This window comes from Nomascus leucogenys, unplaced genomic scaffold (assembly GCF_006542625.1).
Source record: "Nomascus leucogenys isolate Asia unplaced genomic scaffold, Asia_NLE_v1 Super-Scaffold_258, whole genome shotgun sequence".
Lineage (NCBI taxonomy): Eukaryota > Metazoa > Chordata > Mammalia > Primates > Hylobatidae > Nomascus > Nomascus leucogenys.
The window spans coordinates 3,173,740-3,190,637 of NW_022095769.1; the positions used below are offsets into that span (position 1 = coordinate 3,173,740).

Below are 16,898 nucleotides of genomic sequence, written 5' to 3' on the forward strand. Positions count from 1 at the left end.
TAATTGGATGAATGATTTGTCTTTCTATGCCTATTTCAGCTGTAGAAAATTATGATGTCTTCTATAAAAATCACATTTATGAAATATGCAACATGTTTGCTAAGCAACAAAAAGGAAATATGTAATATTTCCACTCCTTTTAAAGCCTTGCAGTATTGGAGATCACCGTTCTTCAATGACGGCATGATGTGGGACTTCTAAGAAAGTTTTGCAAAGTCTTCTCATCAAAACTCTCTCGTAGGTAAAATATCAAATCCAAAAGTAGGTCTAGTTTAAGTGAGAATAAGTTGTATACTTTTCTTAAAATTTGACCTTGCCTAGTCTATGACTATGTTCATTGGCAACAAAATTAGGTTCCTCTGGAGCCTTTTATTATTTTTCTTGTTTTGCTCTAAGGATAGCTCAGCTGTACTTTTGGAACGATGGGTGAAGAGAAATTAGGCAAATGCAAAGGTATTTTTCTTTCTTCTATTTTTAAAGACCAATTTTGCATTGTATCTTAGTGTACCAGGGTCTTGGTCGTGAGCCATTTACTTCACAATGAAAATAATGGCATTTATAGATCATAATTAGCTCTGAATTGTAGTCGGCCTGGAGAACTCAGCAAAGGTGTACATCGATTGGCTTGAGAGAAGGGGTTGGGGGAGCCACCTTGTGGCCGGAAGACGACCCAGCAGCCTCCAGGACTTGCTATGTTCAAAGTAGAAAGGAATGGAGATGAGGCTAGAAACCAGAGATAAATCAGAAATATCAATCACTAAATATTTGTGGAAAGTGGTAAGGGATATAAATAGAATCTATAACTACAATAACACTGAAGCTGTAGTTGTAAATATACATTATCCTCTTTAATATGACATAGAGTAGATTGAGAACTGAGAAATTATTAAGACCCCCACACAAAAAAATTGGAAGAAAGAATGAAAACATTTAAGTTAAAATTATGTTCATTTTGTAATTCAATAAAGAAATCCCAGAGACATATTTTTAAATTTAATGTTGTTTTCTAAAGCACAGAAAAAGCCCCACAGACATCTGTTTGCATACATTGTGTGTCAGGCAACATCAGATCTGAATGAAATTTATCTAAATTTTATATGCATGGCTTGATGTAAATTGAAATAAATTGTACAGCATACTCTGTGTGGACATATTGGTTTTTCCATCGCTGCTTGAACTTTTAACCCCAGGGCCTGAGCCGGTCACACGTTGACCTGTCTGAACTCTGCTGGTAGATCCAAGTGTGGAAGGCTGACCTTGCATCCATGGCAACCATAAAGTAGGGTCCATGACTCTTCTCTCCTTTCTCTCTCTTTTCTCCACACTCCAAACAAAACAAAACAAAACAAAACAAATTAGTATATTCTCGCACAGTCAGTCAGTGTAATCTTGGAATAGTTTTACCAAAATGCATTTTGCCCCTAACCTAAGCTCTAAGCAAAGCTTTTCCAGCTTGCTTGTCAGATGTTAATGAAACTTTGAAATGAAAGCCTTTATAAAAGTTAATGGAAAAGACCCCTTCCTGGGACACATTCAGTTTGCTTGTCTACTATTATAATAAAATATACTTCACATACTCATATATTAAGTAATGTTGCTATAGGTATGTTAGACATGCAGATGAAAATTATACTTGTCTGGGAATTCAACATAATCCTTTGTGGGTGGATTAAAAAAATACTTACACAAAGTTTTACCACTACCTACAAAATCCCTATCAGATCTAATATTTTCCAGTGTCATGGAATGATGTATCCGAAAGGAGTAATAAGCATTAGGGATCTAATTTCTCTATTATAGGTTGTAGTCTCCATTTTAATGAAGGTACTTTTACACTTTTGGTTTAATTTAGGTGATCTTTAAATTCATGTACCAAAAATTATCACTTTCACAATCTTGATGGTAGTCTAAAGGTGTTATTGATTCATTCTAAAATTGAAATTCTGTTCATAGGATGTATTTGTGGTTCTTCATTTATTAATGCAAGAAGCATTTGTTGAATACCTACTATGGTAAATAACTTCACTATGGGTGATTTTTTTTAAAAAGGTGTGTAACTGGTTATAAGGAATTACAGTTTTGTTGCAAGATAGGTTATATTATTTAGAAAGAGAAAAACTAGAGAACAATTAGACAGCAGTGACAAATGCATAATTGTTTAAAATTGTGTACCACCTGACAAGGAAATGTGGCGTAATGGAGTGACCAACTGGGAGTGGATTTAATGAAGTAAGACCTCTTATGAACAAAGCCTTGAAAAAGGTGGTTGTCCAGGACCACTAAGTAGACATTCTAGGTGTGGGAGGTTTCATAGAATAAGCAAAATCTGGGGTTGTGTTGGTAATGTACAAGAGTTAATAAAGAAAAAAAATGACCAGAGAAAATGGGATATGTTATACCGGGAATAACAAGCATCTTTGAATGCTCATGGACTAATCTGCCATCTTTTCAGATCCTGGGGTCTCTATACATACTTCAGTTATTTGTTTCTGAAGGTTTTGCAGCAACAAAAATTTTTAACACATTTGTCAGATTTGAGTTGTAGAGGCCACTATTATTCTTTTTTAGAAAGAATAAAGAAAATTTTAACTTCTAGAAGCTTTATGTATAACCTGAAAATCTCAAATGTTCCACAACTTGTCTTTGGGCAACTACAGGTAACAGGATTGATAGGAGAAGAGTCTGGTGAAACTAAAGTTTTCATTTAGAGAGCCCATGAGGTAGTTTAAAAACAGCAACAAAAAAGCCACAAGAGTATTTTTTTTTGGTCAGGCCATATTGAAAATAAAAAAGGCAATATAATGTAAGCAAGAATCAGGAAATTCTCCCAGTCTGCCCCTAGCAAATTCTATGAACTTGTGAAGTTACTTTATCTCTGTAGGCCAGAGGTTCTTCATGTGTAATAATAAAAATACCTCACATTTACTGAATCCTTACTTTATAGCAGGCACTAGTGTTCTAAACACTTTCATTTAATTCTCACAACAACCCTATCAGATAAGTACCATTATTGTTCCCAGTTTACAGAACTGGAACTCAGGGAACAGGAAACTGAGGCACTCCATCTTTTCCAGGATCACTCCCAGCTAATCTAGCTTTAGACTTTATGTCCTTCAGCCACTAGACCAGAGGTCAGTAAACATTTTCTATAAAGGGCCAGATAGTATTTTAGGCTTTGTGGTCCATACAGTCTCAAGAGCAGCAAATGCGCAAATATATCATAGTGTGCAAGTGGCCTTAGACAATATGTAGATGGATGATTGTGGCTGTGTTCCATTAAAACTTTTATTATAGGCCAGGTGCAGTGGCTCACACCTGTCATTCCAGCACTTTGGGAGGCCAAGGTGGGAGGATCACTTGAGTACAGGGGGTTGAGGCTGCAGTGTGCCATGATTGTACCACTGCACTCCAGCAGCCTGGTCAACAAAGTGAGACCCTGTCTCTTTAAAAGTAAACAAATAAATAACAACAACAACAAAAAAACTTGACACTGACACTTGAATTCCATATAATTTTCACATGTCAAGATGTGATTTTTCTCCAACCATTTAGAAATATAAAAATCATTTTAAGCTTCTAAGACCTACAAAAAATGGTGTGGGTGAGATTTTGCCCAAGTCATAGTTTGACAACCCCTGCACTATACTATATTGCCTCTCAATATACAGAATAAGGAGTTGAACCTGATGGTCTCTAGTTCATTACTACTATTAAAGAAAAAAATTTTCCCAGTCAGAATGGATTTTATTAAAAAGACAAAAGATAACAGATATTGGTGAGAATGCAGAGTAAAGGGAACTCTTTTTGTTAAAGAAATTTTTTAATTCAATGACTTCCTAGCTCCAATGGCAGGGTTACTACATTGAATTCAATACTATGTAACTAAGAATTGAAACCTGCCTTGGAAAACAAGACTTTCCATAACTTGTCTTTGGAAAAGAAATACTACATCTAAAGTATCTCAGAAAGATGAATAATTACTTCTGTTTAGTTGATATTTTGAGAAAGATGTTTCATTATATCCTTTAAAAAGCCACTTTATGTTAATGGCTGTTCCTATCAGGTTGTGTTCCTCATGTTTAGTCTGAGTCTCTTGTGATGCAGCAGAAGCCCATTAGCTCTAATTTTTAGAAGTGGAGATGAGCTTGTCTCTGTCGTCTACACAATTCTACACTACCTTCTATAACTTCTACATCACCTCCTGCAGCTGAAGATAAGAATTTCCCGTCATTCTCCCACACTTTTATTCTTTGCTTATCTACATTGCTTTCTGTTCTTCCAGCTATTATTGTAACTTTCAAAGGAATCTACTCCAAAATGTCTTTATCCTCTTGTATGATAGAACCAGGAATTAGACAGGTTAGAGACTTCCTTTCCTTATCTGTATTTAAAAGTTGGATTTTCCAAAAATGCGTATACAAAAATGTCTGTAAGTGTCATTAGTACATAAAATAAGTGTTTTTTATAGAGGTCCATATGCTTAATTTATAGTTACTTTAGTTGTATAATACTTTGGTATTACATTAGACGTTGCAAATCATCTCTTCTTTTAAAATCAAGTAATGTAGCTGATTGTGAATTTAAAACTCTTACATTTTTTCTTTTAGCTTTAAAATTCACAGCCATTCCCAAGTTTACTTCTGTTTCCTTAGTGTCTATTGAGGTGATGTGATAAAAACAAAATATAAAATCTCATACATATTATGATGTTTCTGTGTATAATCCCCAGTTATAACCTTAGCAATCATACTCCTGAATAGTCTAGTGAGCTGTATGCCTTAGGGCTTCCCAAACATTGACAATTTATTTCATAGGTAGCAAGAAAATATCCCCTTATTATCTAGCAACCTTATATGTGTCCTAGGTATGATAAATTCAGAGGACTGTATTTCATCTTGGAAATGCCCATTGGAGTCAAGTTTTTGAAAGTTTTTCCCCAAGCCTGTGTATTCTACAGATATTTTGTCAGAAAACTAATATTTTGCACATATATAGTTTTCTGACATAAGATGGTTCTATAGCCACAAAAATGAGGAGCCTGAAGGAAAGCAGTCCCTTTAAAGTCTGCCTCCTTTATGTGTGTTCAATATGGTCTTAGCATACTCACTCAACAACTTTGGTCATAGAGCTGTAGTGAGACCAGGTGAATAAAGTGCTTCTTAAGAGTAAAATGCTCATCTATTTATATTTCCAAGATTACTGAGTAGTATTTGATGAATTGCATAGGCACTAAGGTAAAAGACTATTCATAGTTTATTTGAAGTGGTTGAGATGAGAAATGATTTGAACTAGAATATCTAGGGATAGAGAGCCTTCAAAAGAGAAAACCATACTGTGACCAGGAAACTCCCTTCCCTACCACAGTATCACAGGACAGTGGCCTTGGAATGCTCATCACCTGCTAACGTCTTAGCATAACCAGAAAGCAAATTTAAAGTTGCTTGTGAAGTAAGACTCTCCAATATTTCTTTGGCCAAGTTTGCTGCCTTTAAAGACCTTTATTTTGAGAACAATCTATTCAGTGACTAAGCTAGTCAATGTTTTTGTCTTGTTTTTTTGCTTTGTACTTGTTTATATATTATTTTTGCAGCATTTCATTGATCTTTAAAACTTAAATTTCAACTTTTAAATTTGAGCAATTCTACATTTTAAGATAAAGTTTAAAATATATAATTGCCCAAAACACAGCTCACTCTTTTAAAATTATTATTCCCTGTGATTTGACTTCTTCAAATCACTACTAGTCTTATATGGAAATTCTGTGTTTACAAATCTCTATCCCTCACTGAACTCTGGCTTTTTGCAGCCCTAGCACAATGCCTGTCACCAGGTAAGTGCTCCCAGAGTGTTTGTTGACCTAAACTGTTGAACCGAATAGTGACAAAGAGGATGGATTTTAACTGGGCATTAGAATGCACCACAGAAACTCATGGATTCTTTGTATTTTTGGTGGTTAGGCCCATTCTAAAGGAATGCTACAAGTAAACAACTATAATAAGCCAGTATTGACTTCCTTGGGCATTTCATGTTGCTTGCAATATGGTGGACAGCAAGGTAGGGTAGAGAATTGGCAGAGTAACTTCAGCATATACACATGTGAAAGATGTTGAGTGGCACTTCAGCTGCTCCTCACCACTCTTAAAAGTTTTCCATGAAATAGAGGGGAGAAGGAAACTTCACTTCCTGTTAGTGAAATTCCATAGCAATATAAGACACCCAAGAGCAACATAGTAGTACAAAAGTCCCTACATCTCATTGATTATCTTTAAGTGTTCGGATTTGAAGTAAGAATATGTGTTCTTCCGCTTGTAATCCCAGCACTTTGGGAGGCCGAGGCGGGCGGATCACGAGGTCAGGAGATCGAGACCACGGTGAAACCCCGCCTCTACTAAAAATACAAAAAATTAGCCGGGCGTGGTGGCGGGCGCCTGTAGTCCCAGCTACTCGGAGAGGCTGAGGCAGGAGAATGGCGTGAACCTGGGAGGCGGAGCTTGCAGTGAGCCGAGATTGCGCCACTGCACTCCAGCCTGGGCGACAGAGCGAGACTCCGTCTCAAAAAAAAAAAAAAAAGAATATGTGTTCTTCTACCCTCTGCAGAAAAAAAAAATCGTATTTATTAAAGATGTTCTATCAATATATTATTATAGTAGTGATTGGCTCAATTCCTGGATATGGTTTAGTATATATCATATCAGCCACCTGAAGCACTTTCTGGGAAAAGGCTCAAGAAATATAGGCTATCAAATAATATAAAAAGTGGCTTATGTTTGGGTCAGTGGGAGACTCACTTGATAAGTTTGGCTAATTAGCATGTTTTGAATTCATTTTTAAGTTGTTGATCACTACCATTGATCATTATAATACGCTATTTTATGTTGGATTATTTATTGTTGGTTTCCTATAATCTCAACAGAAAATCAAAATAACATAGTTTTCATTATATTTTTTGATAATGATAATTTTTAAAAATTTTTGTTGTGTACAACTGAGGATGAGATGTTTCCTATTTCTGTAAGCTCATTAAAGAAAGCTATGTGCCCTGATGCCAGTTGTGGCATTGAGACTACTGCAAAGTTCCTAACATGGTGGAAGAAAATCAGGAGCCAGGGGACCATAAGGAAGGTCTAAGAAATGTAGATTCAGACCAGGTGCAGTGGCGCACGCCTGTAATCCCAGCACTTTGGGAGGCCAAGGTGGGTGGATCACCTGAGGTCAGGAGTTCAAGACCAGCCTGGCCAATCTGGGGAAACCCCATCTCTACTAAAAATACAAAAATTAGCTGGGCGTGGTGGTGGGTGCCTGTAATGCCAGCTACTCGGGAGGCTAAGGTAGAAGAATTGCTTGAACCCAGGAGACGGAGGTTGCAGTGAGCCGAGATCGTGCCACTGCACTCCAGCCTGGGTGACAGAGCGAGACTCCATCTCAAAAAAAAAAAAGAAAGAAAGAAATCTAGATTCAATTCAAATACTCATGGAGTCTCTACCATATGCAACGCATAATGCTAGGTGCTAAAGGAATATAAAGATAGGTAATTGGGAATCTCCCTGCAAATTTATAATTTATTGGATATTGGGCTGATGGGAAGGGTCGGTGGGAATAGAGAGGAAACAAAACAAGATGATCTTTGCTCATTTTCCAAGGAGCAGTTTCACTAGTCTACTAAAAACAAGCCTAGTTATTAGTGATCTTAGAGTGAGTGAGTACTCAGAAACTAGAGGCTGTGGGTATATGTTACCTAAAAAAAGTTGTTTGGTGAAAAGAATGAAAGGGATAAATGGTAGGAGGAGAGGGGAGCTTTTTTGTTTATTTTGTTTTAGTTTTAGGAGAGGGGAGATCTGAGCTGATTTTTCAGCATATGAGAAAGAACCAGTCTAAAAGAGAAGATAATTGATAGAATCAGGTCCTGGAAAGGTAGAAATGGGTCAGTCAATACTATACAAGAATCAGTCCTGGCTAACAGGCAGGAGACTTTTTCCTTAGAGAAAGGAGTTAAAGGATAGAAGAGAATGAAGATACAGAGATATTTTTACTTGAAGGGAGGAGAAGGCAAAGCCATTTACTAAGAGTAAAAAGCCATGGAGCAGGGACTGGCCTAGGGCTTAGGGAGACTGGAGAGTGGAAGTTTAAGGCAGCCGTTAAAGAGATGTGATAGGATTAAGAGAAAACACATTATTGTTAAGCAGTAATTAATATATACAGTGAGAACCATCTCAATCTATTCAGCAAACATTAATCATTAAATGGAGACTTCATGGAGGAGCAAAATGCTAAAAGATTCTGATCCATTTCATTTTTAGGCTCACCCCTCATAACTCTCTCTTGGTATAATACGTGGTTAATAAATATAATATAGCCTCCAGACCATGGAAAATCACATACAATCTCACACTGAGCTGTCTATCCCTTTGACACCAGGACCCAGTCCTGAAGAAGTATCACATTCACAGAAGCACAACAAAAGTAGGAATTTCTGTCCTCAAAAATACGTGTAGCCCATTTTACAAGGCAACTTTCTTCTCCTTTTTCAAAATCCCCACAACTCCCTGGAGCCTCTCACTCTCCTGTCCCAGAACTCTCTCACAGTCCCATGCCATTCTGCCCTGTCTCTCTTAATCCTTGAAGATATGGGGTGGAGACTGCTTCTTTGCTCCCTGTCTTCTACTGTCAACCTAAGTATCTTATTCTCCACATTCTCCCCATACTGCATCACAAGGCCAAAACACTTGACTGAGAATGGCAGAGCCCTCCGTGGATGATGGTGAGCCTGGGAAGGACCTGAACTAGTGAAGCCAGAAACTCTTGAGCACACAAGGGAAATAATAAGCTAGGAACACTCATAGTTAAAAACTGTTTTCTCATAACACTGCAGCTTCATGACCTACACTTATTTTGAAGAGGATTTGAAACCATGACCTGAAATACTGAGCCTACCTTTCATCTTACCTCCTACATGTGAAACTCATGCCCCAAACCCCAGCCTCACAGGATTATTCATCATCATTCCCCAAACCCAGCCCTGTGCCTTCCACCTGGAGTGCCTTTCCCATCCTCCCATCCACCCACTCATCCTTCAAGGCCATGCTCAAACTCCCTCTTCTCTAGGTGGCTTCCTAGTTGCCCCAAGTTGGACTCAACCCCTTCCTGTCTTGGATTTTACTTGATCAGTTATCATAGCTGTTACCTACCACCATTTACCTGCATTGTCTCGGCTCACTGCAACCTCCGTCTCCCGGGTTCAAGCGATTCTCCTGCCTGCATTGTATTATATACACTGGCATCTCCAAAGGATTGTGGGCTGTCAGCACATATTAGACATTCAATAAATGTTTGTCAAATTGATCCCCTAAAATGTGATTGTATGATCCAGATTTTCAAATCACACACACACACACACACACACACATATATTCTATCATATCCTAAAGAACTTTCAAAGAACCTTGAGATAATAGCAGTCTCCTGTTCTATACTGTGTCTTAATGTGCCACAGAGTGACAGCGTCCCCCTCTTCCCCCTTCAATGATATCTGGAGGTTTTCCTCCCTTAGACACCAGAAATACTGAAGGATGGAAAACACTATACCAGATAGATCCAAGATAAATGTTTACTTCCTTCAGTAGTCTAGCTTATGAGTATAAAGCCAAATGCTGGACAGTACATTGACACCACAAAGACAAACAAAATAGACAAGAACTTTAGAAAAGGGAAAGGAGGCAGCCAATAAGGGCATGCTCCATTGTGTATGTTACAACTCAGGGAAGAGAAAATGGCAGCAAAACCAAATCTACGTAAGAGTTTATATCCCTTTCACTACTGAAACATGGTTTATGCTGAAATGCCAACAATCTGTGATCACCCACACGAAATGAAAATGCTCATATTTATATGGTGCTTTTCATCTAGAGAATCCCAAGGTGTTTTATAAATTATAAATATGAATGTTCCTTATGCAATGTCCCTGATATTCTCCATACACAAAATCCAGTTTCTGATGGCCAAAATCTCCCCCACGCCTGCCATACCACTGAATATTAAACATTTTTATCAGATCACAATTTTTTATCTTTACAAAAATCCACTGTATTAAAAGGTCTACAGTTTACACTATTTGTCTTCTAACATATGCTGCATCCCTCCTACCCACTTCCCTTCCCCCACTAACATGGAAAGTGAATTCAATTAGATTTAAGACAAAGAGTAATTGCACTGGAAAATAGAAAAAATATCTCATCCCATAGTGATTAAGCTCTTTACCTTACAGAAGGAGTTTAACTCTTCCATGAAAACAGGATCTCATGAAATAAATGAATACAGGGATTTGCTAAATCAAAATATAGTGTCTTGAAGCGAATTACATAGTCATCAGGGAGCTTTTTGCTCCAAGGGAATAGTGTACTACTCAGTGTAAGATGCGTAAGAAATATAAAATAAAGTCTAAAACAGTTAAGAGTTTTTAATTTTTGTCTTTTAACTATTCTTATTTTATAGTCAGTATCTCAAAATCTGAAACTTATTCTAAACTCTCGGATTCCTGAAAGTGAATTCAATCATCTACTTTTCTAGAATTAGGAATCCAGGGTAACCCCTTCCACATAGTCAATCAGAATCAGTTCAAGGAGAGCCTGAATTATCCATGCTACCAAAACTGCTTTGCCCGCAGCTTCTGACTAGTTGTTTGTTGACGCTCACTCTGACTTATGCAGAAAGATAATAAAATACTCTAATGTGACAGGTTCTTTATAGAAGTCTGGAAACTTTAGATGACCAATAGCTAAGGATAACATACAGAACTGTCATTTCCAATAAATATTTAAGGTGGGGAAGATGGCGTCAACTGCAAGGGAAACTTTTAAAAGGTAAACGCTGGAACATCTGGAAAGAGTCTGGAATCAAGAGGCAGGTCAAATGTGCAGGTATAGGCTACAGTCAGCCCTGTGGGAGTGGCTGCTCAAGGTTGGAGTGCAGCAAACAGAAGAGATCTTTCTGAAAACAGGAAATAGGTTCAGGTGACTTAAACTAAGAAATCTCCCTTCTTGGACCTTTTCCCACTTATATTATTCAGGCATTTCATACCTATCAGAGTGGTTTGGCTTAAGTAAGACTGCGACTGCCAAAATTTCTGAAGCTAGCCCTGTTTTATACCTTCAATGGTCCTTTGTAATGGTAAAGTTATATAGGTGCATTCCCTTATAGGCCCTTTTGTTCCTTTTAATAACCAATAAAATAAGAACTACACATTTTTATGTCACATTTACAAAAACTCTAGCAGCTCAAGGCATAGGCTTGGTTTTGACTTTAGTTTCTCATGGCAGCATGGTTTTTTTTCTTTTGAATAGTGCCTGAACTGAACCATATATATGTTTAATCATTGATGAGACTCTACTTTTAATTGGTTAATACCCTAAAAGGGTGGTAGGTCTGATTTAAAAGGTAAAGCAAGGGAATAAAAGTGAACACTTGTTTTAGAAGTTTTGTACTACCTATCTCACCGTATGATCTTGTTTTGCCCCATTCCTAACTAAGGATGATAATATCTGTAACTATTTATAAGGTTATAAGGTCATTTATATTGTTCTTCAAGATCTGCTGGTGAAAGGCACTATATAAATAAATCTCAATGTTAGTAAATGTATATATTTACCCGTATCTACAAAACCTGTTGTACACAGGACTGATTCATTTATTTATATGTACTTAGTTTGTTACTTTTAGCAAAATTTGTGTCATGATAAATAGTTTAAAATAATTATACGTGTTAACCAAGGATTAGAGAGACTGATTTATAGGCTTAGAGGAGGCAAAAGAGTAAAATAAAACCACCATCTATTTAAGCCATGGAATCAAGTAAGTTTAGAAGTTCTTAAGTGAAATGTTTTTAGTCAGTCAACAACAGGGTAAGGCCTACCAAAAGGAGTGTCTATAAGGAAGTAACACAAGGATTTTTTTTAAATCTAGAAATATATGAGTTAGGAAAATTAATGTCTAACTCCTTAGACAGAGAATGCTCCTTTCAAGTTTGATAAAGGTCATTTTCAGGACAGTCTAAGAGAGGTTACAGTTCAACTTCCACCAGCAGGCCTTCAGAAAAGGAAAAATGGCTTCAGTTTCTGAAGCTGTTGTGCTTTTTTTTTCCTAATTAAAGATGATAAAATGCAAATGATTACCTGTCTTCTGAATATTTTATAATAATATTTTCTATTTTTCTCTGAAAAAATGAGGAAGTTATCACTTTTTCCCAAGACTGGAATGGAGAGAATACCAGCCAACCATGATGCAGTGAATGTGTGCCAGTGTCTACTCCCAGCTGCTCACGTAAATCTTTCCTCACAGCAGGATTTGAACAAAAACTCACCACTTAATTGAATAGTTCAAATGCTACTGAGTAGGAAATTTTAGCTAGACCAGAATATTTGTAAACTTAAAGTAGATATATGTATTCTGGCAGCATATATGGTATTTTGAAACATCAAAGCAATTTTAAAGAAATCTATGTTCTTATGCCAGTCGTGGATATTACTTGTTTTAGGACTTTGAAAGTATTTCTTTTATACTATAGCTGTTTTTTTAAAACAACAACAACCACCTTGCTTCATTTTCCTTTTTATTTTTGAGCTGTTTGCAACCTATTTTCCAATAGTGAGAAACAATGCAATTAATTTTCTCCAGCGCAATCATGCATAGATTTAATAAGCATCCGAAGGTAGGATCCATCTGTAAAGTATGCGTTGCATGCTAAATTACTTCTCTTCTGTGGTTTTTTTTTTCTTTCCAAACCTTAATTAATTGAAGAAAAAAATGTTTATTAAAGTGGGAACAGGCTGGGCTCTGGCTCTCCATCTCTGGTTCAAAAGTTCATACAATTCCCTGAAGGCTCATCTGAATGTGTGTGTCTCCCTCTCACAATCTTTCTTTCTCTGCCTCTATAGTAGGGATAAATGCCTAGAAAAGGTGTATTGTTTTGTTCCCAGGATCAATTTTAATAATCTTGAGTAAACTAAGTTTTTCTATGTACAGATTTGCATATATTGTGTGTGTATATGCATATGATATGTTTTGCGTATATGTTTACATAATAGTATATACGCATAGACACACAAATTATGTACTCATTTTCCTAATGCTTAGAATTTTTAAAAATTGGTATATTACTGTCGGTGATATCTTTAAACAGGATGTAGATGGAGACCAGGAAGTATAATTCTACAGGTGGATCTCAGACAGGAAATTAAAGGAATTATGTATGAAAAGAAGCTAGATCCTTATGGATAAATTTGGGCCAGACACAAAAATATTAAATATATCCAAATAGAGCAATGTTTACCCATAAACAGAGAAAATGGGGAAAAAAAAAAAGAGGAAGTGACTCACTGCTATGAGAGGCTTTGGAAACTGAAGACATTTCCTGATCTGCAGCAAGCTTTACGTGACCTAGGTGAAAAACGGCAAGCTTATTGTAAAAGAAAAAAAGTATCTTTAAAGATGGACTCAGAATTTTTTGAATCCTTTCAATTGCTTGCCTAGGATGTCATGACCCTTTTCTTTTTTCAAAGTATGACTTTTTTCTCCTTATCATATGCTACAATTTTCAGGTCCTTGCTTAAAAAAGAAAGGAAATACAAGTTGTAGTTTATGTTCAAATTACTAGTTTCTCTTTTTAGTTTAAAGTACAATAAGTCTTCTTCCTTAACACAAATAAAGTTTGCACTGTCACTTCCAGGTTTAGACGTCTATGGAATCAGAAAGCAGTGCTGAACTTGACTGTGATCTTGCCCGATTGAAGTCAACTTCCTTTGCCCAGTTGCTTCGTGCAAAACATAGTGATCATACAAGAGTCTAGCAGAGGGCTTTCTACAGGTTGTTTCATTCTCTGCTTTAGACTTTTGTGCCTAAAACTACTGGTCTGTTAGTCATTTAAATTTTTACAAATAGCCATTTAAGTTGGGAAAAAAATAAGCAGTACCAAAAGCTATTTTACTTTGGCATAGATGCAGCCTTTGTCATGCTGGCTCTTTTTGTCACATACATGTACCATCATATACCCTTGCCATGTGTCAGATGAGCCATAGGGACATTCCTGGAAAGAATTTTAATGAATCAACATTCCATATTTTCCTCTCAAAGTAACTGTTGCTACTATATATTGACATGTCCAGATTTAGGCCACTTTTGAAAACTTGTGAGTCAAATCACATGGAGGTGATGCTGAAGTATCATCACCACGTAACAACCATAATTGATGTCTTGGGAACTTGAAGACTATACTATGTAGGTCATGTACTATGTAGGGCATCTATTTATGTGTATCACATGTCATAATTTCCCCACACCCAAATTTCTGTGACTTTTGGAAGAATCTTAATAATTGCTTTCTACACAGATTTTGGTTTAGACTTCTGTGAAAACCCTGAATTGAATAGCTGTGGGTTTCACAAATTACATGCATGTAAACAACATACCTTTGAAAGGAGGATGTGCGGGCCCTTTCTCCTATATGCTTATGTCTCTGTTGTCGTAGATTGGCGTCCTTTGTGAGCTATTCAGTGACATTTCAGAACCATTTTGCTCTGCAGAAAACCCGCAGTTGTGTTTCTTTAGCTGACACTGTGGCACTTGCACTCAAAATTGCTAGTTAGAAAAAAAAATTGTTGAGGCCGGTGGCTGTAATCAGCGTTGTTGCTGTCTGTTTCCTCAGACTAATAGCAGAGAGATCCGAGTCTGAGAGTTCAAACAGAGGTTATCTTTCCCAGGTAGCATCTCGTCCAACGAGAATTTGATTTTTTTCTATAGGACTTTACTCCATTAGATTAATGAAATTTCAATGAGAGCCTGGCGCCCCCTGAAGCTTTGTTAAGAAAACAAATGGTGATTCTGTAGGTGTGACAGCTTGCTTGGAGAGTTACCAGAAGGTGAATACAGCCCCACAATCCAGGCAGCCTGGAACACATTGATCTCTATTTAAAGCACCAATCGGATTTTTGTTAATTATAAATGATTGATCTGCAGTTTTTTCCTCTCTCTCCTCTTATATGTGTGGTTCCCCCTCCTTCCCTCACTTCTAACTTCTTTGCATGCTGAGTGCAGAGCTTTTTGTTTAAAGGAACAATCATAGAGAGCAAATTATAGCAATACCCAGCAGCAATGCTGCTGTGAATGTCATTGTCAGAGCGTTCACTGTTCATCTGACAGAGGTGAGCCCTGAAGTAGATTTCAGTCTGACTCCATGTTCCCTCTTTACTTAGCTTATTCCTAAAATAAGGGATGATTTTAACAAAAAGAAAACCATAGAATCACTAGACTAGTATCATAGATGCTATCATTATTACGTTTTAAAAACTGACTTGTAAGCCTCGTACACCAATTCCGCAATACTAACTCAGAACCTCGTATATACCAGGATATGATGTGTGACCAAGCAAGCCCATGTGGGACAACTAGGGAAATATCTAAGGGATATCCAAGGAATATCTTCAGTAAACTAAGGGAATATCTCTGATCTTAAATCTCAATTTATAGGCATTTAGGTCATTAATACACCTTTTATCATCTCTGTGGAGTAGTTTTTAAATAATATTTAGAAGGCTTACTGAATTCAAAAACAGACACATGTATTATTCCTGATAATTGCTCACCACACATAGTTCTGAAGACCACAGAAGAACAGTCCAAGCTTCTTTGTGGATCTATTTTAGTGAAAGTATCTGAGCTTTAAATGTATTTATTTATTGAATACAAAAGCACATAATTCCTTCTAGTTATTTATAACATATACAATACATAAAGAAGTTAATTTATGCAGCTCTTGGAAAACATATTTGTAAAAATTACAGCTTAAGGATTACAGATATTAATACATTATATTGAAAACTACATAGATTTCACAATCTAACTCAAATATAGATTTTTTATGAATGGGTCTTTCTTAAGTCTGAGCCTTTAATTAAGTTTTATGCATATATTTTCAAGTTAGAAAAATGAACTCGCCCCAGTGTGCTTTTTTAAAAATTGTCTAAATAATCCACAAGAGATTGTTCTAGACCAAGAATCTTACAGTAGTTTATAGTTTGCAGTGACACTCCTCTTCAAAATCCTTTAGATTTGAAAAAGTGTTACCTCATTTATTTGCATGTTCTGAAACTTTGCTTAACTTCCTTATGAGTTGCAGTATCAGTAATTGTGTATGATAAATTCAACAGCATAAGTGTAATTCTGCCTTTAAAGCAGCAGCATGAAATGGTCAAGACCTGCAGTATAACTTACCACATCTCCCCACACCCAAAATTCAGTGACTTTCTGAAGAAGCTTGCTATTACTTTATGAACAGGTTCAAAGTCTATAATACTCATCTAAATATGAGAGGTGTTCTGACAGAACTTCCCCATAAGGTAATTATTTAATGATCTTGTAAATACTGTTGGGAAGACTAGATTTAAAGTATAATTTTGTGATGTAGTATTTTTTCCTGGTATCTTAAAATATGTATTTTTTCTTTTTATTGTTGCTTATTGTGTTTATCTCATTTTAAATTAGCAAAAGTCATGAAGGAATATTTATAAATAATTGTAACTATGACTTTTAAAATCAGATTTTGAATCAGCCAGAAAAAAAGCAATGTGTTTTTTGTTTTTTTTTTACAAATGTTAGCACATCAGAATAGTTGTTAACATCAATGACTAAATGATTGACCAATGACAACATTAAGAAATGAGTGATCATGGCAAATTCACCAAGCATGAAATGCTTCCAGAGGGCTGATTTTAAATTGTTTTAATTTTATCCCTGTTGGAAGTTTTCTTCTTTTCTTTCTTTCTTCTTCTTCTTTTTTTTTTTTTTTTGAATAGGCTAAACTATTGATTTTCATTAGTGTATTTGTAATTTATGTGATTTTAGTAGGTTATACC

At 36.3% G+C, this 16,898-nt stretch overlaps 1 protein-coding gene and 1 long non-coding RNA gene across 3 annotated transcripts in view; one reads left to right on the forward strand and one right to left on the reverse strand.

The window, feature by feature from the left end:
• The window catches only part of SKAP1 (src kinase associated phosphoprotein 1), a 312,702-nt gene that overhangs the window by 130,765 nt on the left and 165,039 nt on the right, over positions 1 to 16,898 (forward strand). The gene's annotated exons all lie outside the window — the stretch shown is intronic.
• Positions 827 to 14,625, reverse strand: LOC105739108. The gene is made up of 3 exons (XR_001114978.2): positions 14,457 to 14,625; positions 13,369 to 13,428; positions 827 to 1,324 (listed from the first exon to the last, which is right to left on the reverse strand). It is a non-coding gene; the product is annotated as an uncharacterized LOC105739108 (long non-coding RNA).